Source organism: Phyllostomus hastatus, unplaced genomic scaffold (genome assembly GCF_019186645.2).
Source record: "Phyllostomus hastatus isolate PE091 unplaced genomic scaffold, TTU_PhHast_1.1 phas_scaffold_1066, whole genome shotgun sequence".
Taxonomy (NCBI): Eukaryota; Metazoa; Chordata; class Mammalia; order Chiroptera; family Phyllostomidae; genus Phyllostomus; species Phyllostomus hastatus.
The window spans coordinates 15,953,793-15,972,300 of record NW_025334004.1 but is presented as its reverse complement, the minus strand read 5'-3'; the positions used below and the strand labels follow the sequence as shown (position 1 = coordinate 15,972,300).

Genomic DNA, 18,508 nt, shown 5'->3' with positions numbered 1-18,508 from the left:
GATGGGCACAACACCAGGGGCACGATGAGGAGCAGGGAAAGGGGAGGAGAGGGACCAAGTCTGGTTTTTACTATGTTGAGTTTGAAGTGCCAGCAGGGTGTCCAAGGGGGTAAACGGTAATAGTTGGAAATACCAATCAGGAGCTCGGAAGAGAGGACATTTTACTGAATACCTCTTGTACTACAGGCGCTGTGTTTGGTGTTGGGCATACGGTGAAAAGATAAAACCCAGCCCATTTCTCCAAAAACTTCAAGAACACAAACAAGTTTACTCAAGGGTTAGAGGCACAGAGGTAACAGAACCAGCAGGTGCTGAGGAGATGCAAAGAACAAGTGCTCAGATGTATCCCAGATATGGGGAATGGGGTGGTCAGCCCCTCAGTTTCATTGAGCAGATCAGCCAGGGTGGTCTCCATAAGCATTAAATTTGGGGTTGGCTCTTGAAGCTCTATTGATACCAAATTGTTCCAGCCACTCTCACCTCTGGGATGTTTCTAACTTGATACTGGTCTCCCAGCACCAGAACAGTCTCCATTTCTACACAGGAAAGGAAATCTATGGTACCTGGAAAGGATTCTTCCCAAGTTGTTACCAGAAGCCTGAACTTTTTAGCTTTACTGTTAGGCTTAACACTATGGTGAATTTCAAAACAGTGAGTGATCGCTCATATTTCTTCCAATGTATTTCCTGGGCCCTTGAACAAGCCCGAGGGTATTCCGGGGTGAGTACACAGACTAATAAACCTGCCAGTCTGATGAGCTGCAAGAACTTCCTGGAGCTTCTCTGTCTATGAGATCTGATGAAATTAGCCTTCTATTTCTGAAACCTTCCCAGCTTTTGTGATAAAGTCCCTTTGGCTATCTGCTTCACAGATCTTAGAACTAGTGGAAATTCCCTCCCATCCCACATGACCCTACCCCCAACTCCATTTGTGTGACCAACAGGAAAAACCTTCTACTCTTTCATCAGTCACTCATCATGTCTGTCTCTCCTAACCCAAAAAATCTCTGTAGGCTGATTAAGTAAGTTAAGGTTTACATTAACAACTTAATTCTCCCAGTGTTTTCTCGGATGCCTGGGTTAACCCAGACAAACCAAAAATGGAAACCCAAAGGTCACATGCCTGCTTTATTTTTATCTCTTTAAAGGAAGAGTCTCCTTTTGTGCTTTTCCTGTGCCAAGAACATCGCTGTCTAGCCACAAGTAACCGCTAAGGACACAGGCGGCCTTGACGACTAGGGTTCTATATACGGTACATCAATATGGCTGCCATCGACTCGGATATTTCTTCTCAGTGATGTCTGGGCTTGTTTTTCCAGGTTTTCAATTCAGATTGTTGACTTCCTTCCAAAATTACCTGTTGAAATGTTATTTAAATCATGATAATATGTTATTAACTAATCATTTCTTGAAACTTATTTATGATACTCTTGTAAGTTATACAGAATTACTATGAAATACTTATATTGAAAATGAAGCTGCTTCTTGTTAGTTTTGGGGAAAGGGAAGGGCTGCTTATTGACTCTATGTGTCGATGAAGGAAGTCACAAGGGAAATTAGAAGATAAATCAAATGAGAGTTAAAACATAGCATATCAAAATTTATGGGATGTGGCTAAAGCAATGCTTAGGAAGAAATTTATAGCAGAAAATGTTAGAAAGGAAGAAAGATTTAAAGTCAATTTTCTAAGCTTCCATCTTAAGAAATAATAAAGTTAGAAAAAAGCAGAAGGGGGACATAATAAAGTTAAAAACAGAAATCAATGAAATCGAAAACATGAAACAACAGTGACTTCCAGCTTCAGGTTCCACAAATGAGAAGCTTGGAAGTTATCACTCCATCGTAACAAGTAAAAACATAAACAGACTGAAAAGGCAACAGTTCTCCTTGGGTCCCTCAGACAGGGGAGAACAAAGGGCAAGCCACTGTCCCCAAGGCTAGAGGCCGATACCAATACAGGGAACCGAGACTTAACGGAGCAGAGGCTCACCAGCGGAAACAGCACAGAAGCCAGTGCTGGGAAGGAAGACTTGAACTGCACCTGACAAACTGCTGGAGGCTCATGGGGGACAATTCTGAGGCTTAAAAATCCCAGGGGACCCAGTCATAGGTGTCCCCACACTACTGTGAGATTTACCTCCAAGAGTTTAACCACATTGCCACAGAACATATTGGGAAAAAAATCCTCTCTGGCTTCTGGCAGGAGGAGGAGAAAAGGAGTCTGTCGAAATACAATAGAGCACTTTGTTCTTCACAAGGTCTGTACTTAGGGAAAATTTGTTGACTAGAATGTAACCAGCTGGAGCATTATTATGAGCTAACTAACCTGTGGGAAGGAAAATACCCAATTCTAGCTATCCTTTCCCACCTAAGGAGGGGAGAAAAGACTGAGAAGCATTTTTGACACTCAGAGTGCAGAGGCACAGGCTCACTGAAAGACTGAGATGTAAGCACAGCGCTATAGGAGGCTTCCCTCTGCCCACATCTTACCACCACATTACTGAAGGCCTATTGACAGATGTTCCTTTTAGCCAAGAAATCATGTCCGACTATCAAGAAGAAATTACAGTGCACACTGAAAGGCCAAAAACACAGTTTGAATAATCAAGATGCAAAAATCTTTAACAAATACTAGCAAATCAAATTTAACAATGTTCACCAAAAAGAATCGTACATGATGACCAAGTGGGATTTGTCCCAGGTATGCAAGGCTGGCACAACACTGAAAATCATTAATGTAATCCATCACATCAATAGGCTAAAAAAAAGAAAAATCCCATGATCATATAAATAAGTGCAAACTCATAGACCAATGAAACATAACAGAGAGCTTAGAAATGGACCCATACTTTTATGAGCAGTTGATTTTTGACAAATTTACAAAGTTGATTCAATGAAGAAAGGATGACCTTTTCAACATATGGTGTTGAACAACTGAACATCTTTATGTTAAAAAAAGAAACTTAATCCATACCTGTCACCTTATATAAGAATTAACTCAGACTTCCAGCAAGATGAAGGCATAGGTGGACGCACCGCACCTCCATGCACAACCAAGATTAGAACAACAACAATTCAGAGGTAGAATAACACCCAGAACTGATAGAGAATTCATCTGAATGGAATTCGGACAGCCAAGAAGTTGAAATGACCCATTCATCCAGACCGGTAGGAGGGGCGGAGACGAGCGTTGGTCGCAGTGCGCGGAGTGCGGGGAGAGCTGGGTGCCTAAGGCAACCGGGAGCACGTAAGCCATCCCAGGCACGCAGCGGGTGGACCCTGAGTATGCAAGCGGCCACTGGCGGACCCAGTGAGGCTGCGATGGTGGACCAGAGCAGAGTGCACAGCCCAGGAGCCCAGGGAAGGGACTGAGATCCCAGGAGAGTGGGGCTGCTGCCATTGCCTCCCCCTCCCCCGCGCCCACATACAACATCACAATCTAGCGACTGGGGTGCCCAGCCCCGGTGAACACCTAAGGCTCTGCCCCTCACCATAACAGGAGTGACCAGACCCCCCAAAAAAAAGAGAGAGAGAGAGAGAGATGGCTCAAAAAGAAGAACAAATCAGTGCCCCAGAACTCATCCTTTTGAGCGACCAAGAAATAGCTAACCTATCAGATGCACAGTTCAAAACACTGGTGATTAGGAAGCTCACAGAATTGGTTGATTTTGGGCACAAATTACATGAAAAAATGCAGGTTACCATAAAAGAGATGAAGGAAAATGCATGGAGAACCAACAGTGATAAGAAGGAAACTGGGACTCAAAACAATAGAGCGGACCAGAAGGAAGAAAAAAAAAAACAAACAGGAAACAATGAAGAAATAAAAATTCCAAAAAACAAGGAGAAGCTTAGGAACCTCCAGGACATCTTTAAACGTTCCAACATCCGAAGTATAGGGGTACCAGAAGGGGAAGAGGAAAAACAACAGACTGAGCCTGTATTTGAACAAATAATAAAGGAGAACTTCCCTATTCTGGCAAAGGAAATAGACTTCCAGGAAATCCAGGAAGCTCAGAGGGCCCAAAGAAGTTGGACCCAAGAAGAAACACACCAAGGCACATCATAATTACATTAGCCAAAGTAAAAATGAAGGAGAGAATTCTAGAAGCAGCAAGAGATAAGGGGACAGTCACCTACAAAGGAGTTCCCATCAGACTGTCAGCTGATTTCTCCAAAGAGACCTTACAGGCAAGAAGGGGCTGGAAAGAAATATTCCAAGTCATGAAAGACAAGGACCTATATCCCAGATTACTCTATCCAGCAAAGCTTTCATTTAGAATGGAAGGGCAGATAAAGTGCTTCTCAGATAAGGTCAAGTTCAAGGAGTTCATCATCACCAAGCCCTTATTTTATGAAATGTTAAAGGGACTTATCTAAGAAAAGAAGATAAAGAAAAAACATGTATAGTAAAAGGACAGCAAACTCACAATTATTAACAACCACACCTAAAGCAAAACCAAAAGAAACTAAGCAAACAACTAGAACAGGAACAGAACCACAGAAATGGAGATCACATGGAGGGTTAGCAACAGGAGAGTGGGAGGAGGAGAGAGGGGGAAAAGATACAGAGAATAAGTAGCATAGAATGTAGGTTGAAAATAGATAGGGGAAGGGTAAGAATAGAATGGGAAATGTAGAAGCTAAAGAACTTACAAGTATGACACATGGACATGACTAAAGAGGGGGATATGGGTGGGAGAGAGTGTACAGGGTGGAGGGGAGTGAAGGGAGGAAAATGAAACAACTGTAATAGCATAATCAATAAAATATATTAAAAAAAGAAAAAAAGAATTAACTCAAAATGATTCATAGTTATAAATGTAAAGTTGAAAAATAATAAAATATTTCAAAAAATATATGAGATAATATAAAGAAATATGAAAATTCAATAGTAAGAATCAACCAACTTTTAAATGAGTAAAGATTTAAATGGACACTTTACCAAAGAAGATATGTGAATGGAAAACAAATACACGAAAAGATAACCTCCTTTATTAGTCACCAGGGAAATGCAAATTAAAACCATAATGTGATACCACTCCACACTCGCTAAAATGGCTAAAATCAGACAAATGGACAATGCTGATAGCTGATGAGGATGCAGAACAATACACTCTCACACACTGCTGGTGAGAATGCAAAATGGTATAAACATTTCAAAAAATGATTTTCTAGTATCTTAACAAGTTAAATGTATGTTTACCTAGGCCAGCATTCCACTCCTAGGTATTCACTCAAGAGAAATAAAAACTTAGGTTCATACAAAATCAACATTATATACATGATGTTTATAGCACCTTTATTCATAATTGACAAAAACTGGACACAATCAAATGTTTATCAACATTTGAATGCTTAAAATTATATATCCAAACAATGGAATATTACTTTGTAATAAAAAGGGACAAACTAATGATACGGCAGAATCTCAAATGTTAAGTCAGAAAAGCCAAATTCAAGTGACTATCTACTGTATAATTCTATTACATGAAATTCAGGAAAAGGCAAAACTATAGGGATTGAAATCAGATTAGTAGCTGCCAGGGTCTGGAGATGAGTCTTTTTAAGACTCACACTTAAAAAGGCAAATTTTACAGATTTTAAACTAACTGATTTACATGTGATTCTGGCAAATGGCTCTCACGGGCATAGCAATAATTGAGAAATTCTTAGATGAGTTATCCTCAGTGGAATGTTGAGTCAATGAGGAAGTCAGGCAACAAGACCTGATTTTCAGCATGAGCCTAGGCACTGGAGATATACTTGTGAGGAAAACAGTGCTAACCACAAACCATATAATAGGGTGCGGTCTTCATCTTAATGAAGATAGTCCTTGTGTGGACATGTTTTGTGAGAACCAAGCCTGTCTTCTGAATCATGGCCTACGGTACAGGAGAATGCTCATCACCTGACACAGACTTTTCAGATCTTTGGGCTAAATACCATTAAAATCCAGTAATAAAACCATCTGTCATATAGCTTCCTACTGTTTTGTTGAATTGTTTTTCCTTGCTCCCCAGTAAGGATCAAGCTTTAAACACATTTTAAACAACTGGTCTATTTATATTAAGTAACTCACTTTTGAGAACACATCTTTTTTCTATGAGCGGTATTTAACTTTTCATCTCTGATGCTTCTGACATCCTTCCCCTGTCATTTCTAAGTAAATAAAGGGCAAATAGCTCGGCTTGCCCCAGTTCTTAGAGAGGCTTAACACTGCCAGGGTGGGCAGGTAAACATTGCCCAACAGGAGGCTAGAAATGACTTCCCTCTCAGACAGGAGGATTTTCATTTCTTCCATGAATGGGGAATCTTTTGGAATCCAAGGGATATTTTTTCTCTGATTATAAAAGAGTAGAAACTGGTAAGACAAACACTTCACATATCTTTCTGTAGCTCACTGCTGTTTTTTGATAAAACTAATCTATAAATGTTAAATGGTTAGAAACAAGTTGCAGATAACTTAGTAGGGCACGTGTTAGAAAACAATGGTTTTAAACTAATTAATGTATCACCTACAGATGATATATCCTAATATTGTCCTATTATCTTCATATCTAAATTCTCCAAGACATAAAATAAACCATTTTCTAAACCTCACATCTGTAGCATGTTGGGTAAAGAACAGAACAAAAGGGAGTGGGGAATGTTGGTGGCAAGATGGTCCCAGGTATTAGACCAGTGGAGTCAGGCCAGACCTTGGTTCAGCAACCTTGGTACTTGAATTCTAGCTAAGAAAAAAATCAGAGGCAAGACTCAAACTGTGAGAGAAAGTTTATTCAGCTAGCAAAGTGAAAGTACATGCAAAAGAAGATTTCAGGCAGGCAGCCCAGAGAGCTACTGGGGGTGTTGGCAAGGGTTACTTTGAAGCCCTGGAGTATGTTAACTACTCCCTTCTCTAAGATGACCTATCAGGACCTGTCCTGCCATCTCTCATCCTTGTATGGAAATCATATGGGGCTTTTCTCCAGTCCCTTGTTTCTTCTCTAGGGGGTGTCTACCGCATGACTAGCTACATAACAGGGGAGAAAAAGTCAGGGAAGGGTCTGACCTGTATGACCAGAGACAAGCTAGAGAAGGAAGGGGTGACTCAGGGGCAAAGTCCTAACTTACAGTACTTATTTCCAATGCTTGCTCTCCCAGTTCTGCCTGTTGCGAGGGGCCCTGGACTTTCTTCCCTGGTAATTCTCCATATCTGACCTATTGTCCTGCTCTGCTCATGCTTGTCTGTCTATCACAGGGACAAGTTCAAACCAAGGGGATTTAATCCTCCACAGAAATGTAAGCTCTAACAGGTGGACCATTGAAGAAGTCAACTTGGCAAAGAGGAGGGAAGTCGTAGTCAGGGGTTGGCTCAGAAAATCTCCCTGTGATCCTCGGGCCCTGCACTCTCCCTCATCACGGAATGCCTTGTCTCTGCCCAGCCTCACTGATATTGCCCCCTGATTCCTTTCCTTTTTCATCCTTGCTTTGCTGAACTTTGGGCCTGTATTATCTTGTACCAGAACTATTGTCATTGGGTCCTGATCAGTCTCACTCTCTCACTTCTCTTCTGCTCCACTCTCTACATTGTCACCAAATTAATCTTCGTCCGGCCCAGCTCTCATCATTTCTTTTTTTTTTTTCATTTTCCCATAAATTCCCCTCACCCACAGAATGACATAGACACTTGTCAGGCTGGCATTTCAGACTCCTGTGGTCTAACTGGCACATTGTACACTTCCAACCTCCCCGCATCTACGCTGTGTTCACTGTGTTTCTCCATTCTCCACCTGAGCCTTACTTTTTCCTGCATCTGTGCCTCTCACGCTGGACTCCCTGCTTGAAAGTCCAGCTCCACCTCAGCCTGAACCGTCTTTCAAAATGCAGCTCAGATGACGCTTCTTTCAGGAAGCGTTGGCTGGTGCGCACAGCTGGAAGTGGATTTCCATGGTTCCTAAATCTCTAACGGTTTACATTTTTCTTTATGTTGTAATTATTTGTATATGTGGTGAATAAACCTGTGTATCATTTTTTTACATTGTTAACTTTTTAAAGGCATAATTTTACCTCTCATCCTTACTTGTATCTGTATACCCAGTGCTTTGTTCATGGTAGACCACCAATAGCTATTTCTTAACTCATTCAATGAACGTGTATGAATTTGAGTGGATAAATGAATAGATTTGAAACTGGGAATGGAAGAAAGGAAACCAGAGTGCTCTGTTATTATAATAAAGGCAACAGGAACAATTCAAGAACCATTACAGATAAGAAAAGCAGATGAAAAGCTTAAGCCCATGTATGAAGTTCAGGATTTGATACTGTTTCTCAACTGCAGCCTTCCAAAAGCCAAATGCTCCATAAACTGTGACATTTGCTTTTGTCATAATTGTTTACAGGGAAATCTTATTATCCAGGAGTACATGCTGACCAAAGAGAAAGCTAGTCAGAAATATGGTCCTCTAGTCTTAGAAATGTAGCAGCAACCTGCAACAAATAATCATATTATCTTTATTTTAATATATAAGAATTCATTTTAAAAAATCAGTGGATTTGCTGTTCAACAAAAAAAAGCTGAATCAATGATTACAAATAGTGGAATTATCTCACTAAATATAACATTATTTTTCTCCTTTAGGGAACTTCACTTGTTATTGTCTCTGAAGAATGCAAAGCAAATGTGTCTCAAAGCTTTAGGATCCCTGGATGAAAATATGATAAAAAAACATATCGCTATCATGTGGTACTCTGTGGTAGGAGGGTCACAGAGTAGGTAGAAATCCATCTTCAGGGTACATTCCTTTAAACCAAATAAATACAGAAAAATCTGTGTTCAGCCCTGGCTGGTGTGGCTCAGTGCATTGAGTGCTGGCCTTCAAACCAAAGGGTCACTGGTTCGATTCCCAGTGTGGGGCACATGCCTGGGTTGCAGGCCAGAGTTGTGCAAGAGGCAACCACATATTAGTGGTTTTCTCTCTCCCTTTCTGCCTCCCTTCTCCTCTCTAAAAATAAATAAATAAAATATTTTTAAAAGAAAAATCTGTCTTCACAACATCCACCCTAGTCACCCAAAACTGGGTCTGCATGTCACTTGTCAGAGCAGCATGTAAATGAGCCACAGGAAATGGGGTACACCTGTACTCATTCACGTTGCTCAGAAAGCATGAGAGTCTGGTCACCAGGTGCCAATCTGGGCTACACGTAAACAGACACCTTTTCTCCCCAAAGTGGTTAAAAGTCAGTAGATGATTTTGGGAGGATGAGTATTTTTCTGGTTGCCACTTAAGGAAATTTTCTTTCTGGTTCATCAAAAATTGGTTAAATGTGACTCATTGAACACAGCTCCAATGGAGCAGGGAACAAAAAAACACCTTTCCGGTGTCTTAGTCACTGCTATCTCCTAAATCTGACTCTGTTCCTTAATTTTAGCAAGAATTTTGTTGCTTTCTGGCTAATTTGAAACATTTAAAAGACAATTCCCTTAGTACCAGGATACGGTAAGAAGTTAACATATGAACGTTGAATGAACACAAGGTTTCTTTCACTCCATGTACCAAGACAAGTCATATTATTATAAAACATTTTGCCAAGCACAATAAACTGTGCACCTTGAGTAACTAGAATATAAACTCTTAGTCTTCTAATTTTCTTCGTCCCCAAAGGGCCTAATAATACAGGATGCTTAAACAGTACCCACATGCACATAGAAACACATGGGAGGGTGCACACAACACAGAGACTTATTAGCTATTGAGTTGCCTTAGAGGATCCTGGATGAATTACTTTGGGGTGTATCTATTTTGGGCCTGAGTTTTCCATTGTCCCTGGAGAATACCCGTTATTACAGGACCCTAACAGGAAGAAAAAACCAGCCACGCTGATTCCAATGGTTGGTTAGCATGCCTGGCTCTATGGAGTAGATGTATAAATTGAATAATATGGTTGCCAACTCCTAATACAGATTTTTATCTAAAATCATCAATAAATCATACCAACACCTTAATGCTGTTGACTCAAAATATCTCCACTGTTCAGATGGTTTTTGTTCTTATTGAAATTGTCTTTTGCTCTCATCCTGTTCTGTTTTGCTATTGCCTATTTCCTTTCTGTTCAAAGCTATGGACATACTTAAACCTTAATAACACACAGGCAGTGGCAAACGAGGGTTCAAGAGTCAAGTGGAATATAGGCTCTGCACTGTGTAGAAAAACGTCTCCGGTCCTTCTCTTGTGTCTTCTTTTACTTTCACACTACTGCCACACTCACAACACTTCTGACACCAGATATGGGGGAAGGGGTTTCCACAATGTGACACCAAGCAATTCTCTGTGGCACTAACTAGGTGTTTTTAAATTTAACTTAATTCTGACACTCTCTACCTGGAGATAACGTCAGGTCCCAGATTTAGGACTCAGTCCCGTGAGACTGCCCTCTCCCCTACTTAGGGGCCAATCGCAGCAGTAGGCCCCTAGGTTACCCACAACTTCTGTCCAATTTGACTGTAAATTGGAGCCTCCCGTGACCCTCTATCCCTTGGATTCAATTATTTGCTAGAACAGCTCACAGAACTCAGGAAAACACTTACTTACATTTAGCAGTCTATTAAAGGATGTGATAAAGGATACAGGTGAACAGCCAGATGAAAAGATACAGAGGTCCTGAGTGCAGAGCTTCGGTCCTCATGGAGTGGGGGGTGTCACCCTCTCAGTATGCAGATGCGTTCACCACCCTGGGAACTTTCTGAATCACATACTGTTGAGATTTTTATGGAGGCTTCCTCATGTAGGAATGATCGATCATTTAACTCCCTTCCGGTCCCTCTCCCCTCTCTGGAGCCACCTATCAGATGTAAGATCTTGGCCTGGTTACTCTGTTTCTCTGAATTCCACTTTTCTCAGTTATAAAATAAAGATAATGCACACCTCTTAGAGCTTCTGTAGGGATTAAATAAGGTAATGTATTATGTAAAATATCTGACACATAGTAGACTTTAGAAAACCTTAGTTCTGGTCTCTCTTCTTTTTTAATAATCCAAACATTCCTACAATGCCTACATAGAGTTGTTCCCAAATGTCAATTTAAGAACATTTGCCAAGTGCCAGAAACCACCTCCCCACCATGGCTTACGAGACCTTGTATGATCCAGCCCCTGCCTATCTCCAGCTTTTCTTCCAACACCTCCCCCTTCATTTGGTGCACTGCGATGTATGGGCATCACTGTTCTTGAAACTCACCATGCTTCTTTCACTTTAGAACCTTCTCAAATACCCTTTTCTCTGTCTAGATTCTAGAATGCGCCCAACCCCTCCTTTCACCTGTGTACTCTCTAATCAACCTTCATCTATCTTTTTAAATGTCACTTTCTTAGCAGAACTTTCCCTTACATACCTCCTCAAGATGTGTCCTCTTCTGCTCTCTCGTAGTATCTAGAATTTATTCTTCATAATAGTTATCACATTCTTACTTGCATATTGATACATAATTATTCATTGTGTACACAATTTGTTATAAATTGTGTCCCCTCCAAAATTCAAATGTTGAAGCCCAACCCCCAGTACATTAGAATGTGACAGTATTTGGAGATATGGCCCTTAAAGAAGTAATTAAGTTACTGTGAGGCTTTTAAGATGGGCCCTAATCCAATCTGACTGGTGTCCTTATAAAAACAGGAGATTAGGATATGTGGAAAGAGAGAACTAGGGGTGCACACAGACACCAGAAAAGGCCAGGTGGGGCCCTGGCTGGTATGGCTCAGTTGGTTGGGTGTTGTCCTGCAAAGCAAAAGGTTGCTGGTTCAATTCCTGGTCAGGCACATGCCTGGGTGGCAGATCAGGTCCCCAGAGGGGGTCATGAGAGAGGCAACCAATCAACATTCCAGAACATCAATGTTTCTCTCTCCCTGTCTTTCTCCTTCCCTTCTCCTCTCTCTAAAAATAAATAAATAAATAATGAGAGAGAGAGAGAGAGAGAGAGAAAGGAAGGAAGGAAGGAAGGAAGGAAGGAAGGAAGGAAGGAAGGAAGGAAGGAAGGAAGGAAGGAAGGAAGGAAGGAAAGAGCCATGTGAGGATTCAGTAAGAAGATAGCCATCTACAAGCTGAACAGAGAGACCTGGGGAGAAATGAAACCTGCTGACACCTTGACCATGGACTTCCAACCTCCAGAACTGTGAGAAAAGTAATTTCTGTTGTTTAAGCCACCAGAATTTTGTTATGGCAGTCCTAGCAGAGTATTACATTGTTTAGGGCCTATCTTACCCCCCTAGACTGTGAACTCCCTAAGGACAGAGGATGTGTCTTTATTTCACCACTGAACTCTCAGCATATAGTTCAATGTCTGGCTCCAAGCAAGAGCTATATTTTTGTTTTGTTTATGAATTACTGAATGAGTGAATGAATAATGCACATTTGTGTCAATTCCATGCTATCTGTCTTCCAGATTTTTCAATGCTCTTCTCCTAGGAGACTGACAGCAGACATGCTGATAAGTATTTATTTGGGGAAGGCAGGAACATCCCAGAAAACAAGAATCCAACATCACATTCTAGGACAGTGAAAGCGTTCTGAAATGTGTGACCCCAAGCAGAATATTGGGAGCTTTGTCATGAGAACCCCATAGCTGGTGCTCAAACCCTTCCATGCAGTTTGAGTACCCACAAGAGCAGCATGCAGACTCCATGGCTCCCTCCGGAGTCTTGGAATAATGCCTGAGAACTGGAAATCCAAAGCTGAGAATGGCTCCAAATAAAGACTTCCCACATTACCTACACCAACAGTCTCAAGCTAGTCTTTTTTTTTTAAATTATATTTTATTGATTATGCTATTACAGTTGTCTTTATCTTTGCCTCTTTGCCCGCCACTACCCAGTGCCCACTATTCCCTCAGGGCAACCTCCCCACCATTATTCTTGTCCAAGGGTCTTGTGTATAAGTTCTTTGGCTACTCCATTTCCTATACTATAGTTTACATCCCCGTGGCTATTCTGTAACTACCTATTTGTACTTCTTAATCCCCTCACCTCTTCCCCCATTCTCCCCCTCCCCCCTCTTATCTGGCAACCTTCCAGTAACTAAGTTCTCTTGCTTTTAAGAATCTCTCTTTATCTTTAAACTTTGGCCTTTCAGTAAAGACGTGTCTTAGAGTGGGCCTCTTTACATCCATCATAATGGGACTTCCTGTGCTTCCTGGACTCGCATGGCTGTTTCCTTCACCAAATTAGGGAATTTTTCTTTCACTGTTTTTTCAAATAGATTTCCAGTTTCTTGCTCTTTCTGTTCTCTTTCTGGCACCTCTATGAGGCAAATGTTGGACCTCTTAAAGTTGTCCCAGAGGCTGTTAATGCTATCTTCATTTTTTGGATTCTTTTTTCTTCTTGTTCCACATGGTTGTTTTTTGCTTCCTTATGTTCTGAATCATTGGTTTGATTCTTGGCTTCATCCATTCTACTGTTGTTTCCCTGTAAATTGTTCTTTATTTCAATTAGTGTATCTTTCATTTCTGACTGGGTCTTTTTCATGCTGCTGAGGTCCTCACTAAGTTCCTTGAGCATCCTTATAACCAGTGTTTTGAAGTCTGCATCTGACAGATTGCAGATATCTCCATTTCATTTAGGTCTTGTTCTGGAGTTATGATCTGTTCTTTCATTTGGGCCATGTTTCTTTGTCTCCTTGTTTTGGCAACTTCCCTGAGTTTGTTTATATGAATTAGGTAGAGCTGCTTTGGCTCTGTGTCTTGGTAGTGTGGCCTAATGTAGTAGGTGACCTGTAAGGTCCAGTGGCACAACCTCCCCTATCACTCAAGCTGGGTAGTCAAGGTGTGCCCTTTGTGGGGGCTGAGTACACCCTCCTCTTATAGTTGATCCTTGGTTGCTGTTGGCAGATCAGTAGCAGGGATTTACCCGGGCCAGTCAGCTGCAAGGACAGGCTCTGATCACTGACCACCAGCCCCCACCTTTGTGGAGGATCAGCCTCCATGTGTAGGGCAGGGTGATGGTGCTCCCATGTGGTTCTATAGCTGTTCCTTGAGTGCACTGGCCCTGGGGTGTCCTGGGGGGTGTAGTCCAAGGTCAGTCCTCTCCTGCGTTTTGCCTGGGACACCCTGTCTGAGCTGTAAAGCAATCTGAGATGGCTGCTACTTGTGCTGGGTTTGGAGATTCCCAGCTGAAGTCAAGCTGTGACTCTAACACAGCCACTGCTAGGACCCAATGAAGCCAGCTGTTCCTTGTTTGATAGGATTTAGAAGCCAAGACAAGCCATTCATGTGGGAAAGCAGCTTGGGTGGGCCCATAAATTGGGTGGGGTAGAGCTTCTGTGGATCTCCAAGGTGGGTCACACATTGTTAGCCAGGTTGGTGGAGTCTCAGATATGGAATCAGCCTACCGGCTCTGTGGTGGAGAGGGCTCAGCAAAGGGACAATGGCCTCTGCTCACCCTGATGCCAGACACTTCAGTCTCTTCCTACATACCACTGGTGCCTTTCAAGCTGCTTCCCTAGTGTTGGAGCTCAAAGGGAGTGAGTCTGAGTAGGTGAGTTCCCCAAAATGAACTGCTTAAGGCTCTAGCAGCCTCCTCCACTGACTCAATCCCTGCTGGTTTCCAACAGCCAGAAATTGTCAGGACTTATTTCCTGGCACTGGAATATTGGACTGGAGGGCCCTGTATGGATCTGTAACTCCTCACTCCCTAGATATCCTTCCCAAATTTTTATCCACGTGGGTTTGGGGCCAGCTTGTTCTGCGTCTGCACCCCTCCTACCCATCTGGATGGATGTAGTTTCTTCAATTCTATAGCTGTCAGACTTCCACTCAACTCGATTTCTGATGTTCCTGAGTGATGATTGTTCTATATTTTAGTTGTAATTGTGATTGTGTGAAGAGGTGGGCCATGTCTGCCTGCATTGCCATCTTGACTGGAAGCCCACAGCTAGTCTTTAGGGGTCCTGGAAAGCCAGGTGTTCCCCAAGAATTCATAAAAATTATCTAGACTGGTGCAAATTGACCTTCTAGGGAAGTCCAATGGTCCCACGGATGCACCTGGAGTAAGAGGGCCTCTGGGAGTCCACACATGTGTGCGGAGACTATGTGGTTGCTGATTTGAAGGGCAAGAAGATTCTTAACCCTCCCCAACAATGTCTCACTCCACTTTTTAGGTGGCTACATGCCTAAAATCCTATCACTAACATGTCACTTTTGGGAGTCAGCATTAATATATCTAGTTACTTCATTTAAAAAATGAATCCCTATCCCAACAGTTACTTCACATTTTCAGTCATTAAGATCTTATTCTGAAGTTAGTTCACCCACTCTTTCTCCCAGGTGGATTTGACCTGGCTTGGGTCAGAATGGGAGAAAGAGGGCAAGATCACAGCTTTTCTGGAGTTCAGAGCACTTGACCCCACACCCGCACATGCCTAGCTACACCACAAACCATATACATTGGAATTTTGACTATTCTGTGGCAGCAAGGAAGGGAAATACCAAGTTGTGGCAGTTCTCTGGTTATAAAAGGTAATAGAAGGTAAGAAGTAACAAAAGGGGACTTCTGCCCTGGCTGGTGTGGCTCACCACGAATATAACCACGAAGCCACCCCTGAGAACGATGGGTGGCTCAATGGATTGAGTGCTGACCTATGAACTGAAAGGTCAGTGGTTTGAGTCCTAGTCAGGGCACATGCCTGGATCACAGGCCATGTCCCTAGTTGAGGGGTGTGAGAGGCAACCAACTGCTGTTTCTCTCACACATTGATTTTTTCTCTTCCTCTCTTTCTCACTCCATTCCCCACTCCCTGAAAACAAATAGATAAAACCTTTAACCAAAAAAAAAAAAAAAAGGGAATTTCTTTTACAATGACCTTTGTTTCATTTCCTCATGGGCCCAGAAATGGTTAATCCTCCTAAACAGGTAGGAGAAAATTTCTGCCTCCTATAAAGTTTGATTCCTGGAGGCAGATTTTTTTTTAATCCAGAAAGTGTCAGATAATTGGAAGGGTGGAGTAACGCAGTAAACCACGACACACCTTTGTCAGGACTTGTCTGGAAGCAAAGAACTGAAAGAAACAAGGGGGAGAGAAGAAGTGAACATTTTTGAAAGATCACTCAGCTTTAACGCATCTTGGCTGGGTCTGGATAAAAAAAGTGGGAACTGCAAACGTCTAGAAGGAAACATCAGGGGAAGAGAGAAGGCAGATTTATTCAGAGTTATTTCTCACTCCTTCAAAATCTCAAACGAGGTAAGTAACAGGAAAAACTTGACCTTTCTCCCTTGTTTTGAGACTGATTTGAGGCTTGCGGTTTAGAACTTAAATGTTTGTTGGAGCAAATAAGATAAAGTTGTTGAATTTCAAGTGTTCTAGTGAAGTGGTTAATTGATCATAAATGATTACTCTGGTTTATGCATTCTGCTTAGGATAGGTTTTTTAAAGGAATAACAAGAAAGACGCACCAGTGGGAAAGAGAAGAAAAAGGTTAATTAAGATAAACTAAGCTCTAGTGGCCAGATTTTATGTATTATTTTCAGTATTATCAAATGGCTTGTGTTACAGTATTTCATTTAGAATATGATAAGAGTTTATAATGTCTCCTCTCTCTCCCTCTAAGACCCTGTGTGTGTGTGTGTGTGTGCGTGTGTGTGTGTCCCCACTTTCTCTATTTCCCTCTCTCCTCTTGACAGCACAGTGAGGTGTAGGTAAGGGGGGCCTTCTAGAAGCAGGCCCTGAGCACCAAGTGTTGATATGCTACCTAGACCTTGGTGCTGGCAGGTTCTGATTAAGCTCAAAAGGCTGGGTGAACATTGTTTATCACGCTCTAAAATTACTACTTTCTAATCTAAAGTAAAGTGAAATATCTGGAATGATATAATTAATCCAGGAATTTCCTGGAGGCAAATGTAGAACAAAGGAAAAAAAAGAAAAAAAGAGAAGAAATTTTGCATGTGTCCACACTTTAACTGGCCAATTTGGCCCCACAAAATCATTTTGGGGTGAGAATTACCAGCTTAGGTGTCTCACTGTACCACATTAACTACAGACAAATTACCACTTCACTTTTTAAGTCATAGGCAAAGCCTCTGGCACATCGCTTCTTTCGAGAAGCAGTTAATCAGTAGCCAAAATTTGGATTCATTATGCCCACAAAATGTAGTAAGAGTTTATGAAGAGTTTCATTTGAAAAGCGGAGTGGCTCCTTCCACCTCTGTGTGCTCTCTCTCAGAGCTAAGCCGCAGAGCGCTGAGTCAGAACTCAACTAAAGCCGGCGTCAGCCCCTTCAGAGCATCAGAGAAGCCTGCCGTATTCTCAGGCCCTTCAAAACACTCATGAAAATTCTGAGAATGGAAAAAGCTACAGTGGACAGTTCTGACTTACGCTTAGATAGAAAAACTTATTTTAGTACAACTGATCAGATCCTAAGAACTGACCTCATTCTTAGATGATACCTGACCAAAGGAAGTTTGTGTCTGCCTGGTTTGGCTCATGTGTTGTTTTTAACAGCAGTAGGATTTAACCAAACATGGCTGCAAGCAAGTGGCATAATCACAAAGGTGGTGCTCAAGCTTCCCCCATCCCAAGCTACAAAAATCGAGGATGCCAAATACCGCAGGTGGGCAAGCCCATTGCTGGGGTGGAGACAAAATCTTCCGAGGTCATCAACCCCAGCGCACTGTTTTTCTTTGCTGTCAAACTGCTTGGTCCTCCTGTGTTCATGGATCAACAGCTAGTGGATGGTTTTTGGTTTTTGTTTTTTGCACTTTGGCCATTTTGTTGTTACTTTGTTTTGAAATTTAAAGTGTACAGAGATTGGAGTAACAGAAGCTGTAAAAATACTTAGGACACCTTAGCAGGGTATAGGGACATTTATTTTTAAAATAGAACACAGAAAGACACTTAGCTTCTCTATTCCTTTCTTTGTATCAGAGACCAAGTGTTTAATGAGACGTTAGAATAAGATTAGGTCTCCGCCATGGTTTACCGCCGCCATCCTAGCTGGTGTGTGTGTTACACCCCGTCACCACTGGACCGGTTTTAGGTGGATGTCACATCATTTAAATGAAGTGGAAAGAAAAAAACTCATATAAGTAGAAAAATGATTTTGAATTGCGTTTTCTTGCATCAGAAAATGACACATGGGATCATTTTTAACATCTTCAATGGAGCATTAACTAGGAAATAACCACGAAGCTGTTGCTGAGAACCATGGATGGAAATTAGCATACTTTTGAAATTGAGAACTTGAGTTATCTGCTCATCCTTAGTTCTAGTGAAGTGGCCCAAATATCCAAGAAGTTAAAAATTATTCTACTTGGCTGTGCCTCCACTAAGTAGTGTTTAGAGAGGAGAGCACACTGCTGAGCACTGCTGGGACGGACAGGGCCGGGCTCGTGCCTGGGCATGTAGTTTCCTTTCCCTAATGTTAGTTATACTTTTTAGAACTATTGGCATTTAAAATGTTTTAAAAAAGAAGTCTTGTGGTTATACTGTAGGTTCCTCAGGATGGTTCCAACCTAGGTTTGTGCCTCAGCCCCTCATTTTCCATTT

At 41.8% G+C, this 18,508-nt stretch overlaps 1 protein-coding gene across 1 annotated transcript in view; it reads left to right on the top strand.

The window, feature by feature from the left end:
* Nucleotides 1-15,971: 15,971 nt before the first annotated feature.
* Nucleotides 15,972-18,508, top strand: part of COL17A1 (collagen type XVII alpha 1 chain) — a 49,092-nt gene continuing 46,555 nt past the window's right edge. Inside the window, exon 1 of the mRNA XM_045854201.1 lies at nt 15,972-16,207. The gene's annotated coding sequence lies outside the window, so the exon portion shown is untranslated. The remainder of the gene's footprint in view (nt 16,208-18,508) is intronic.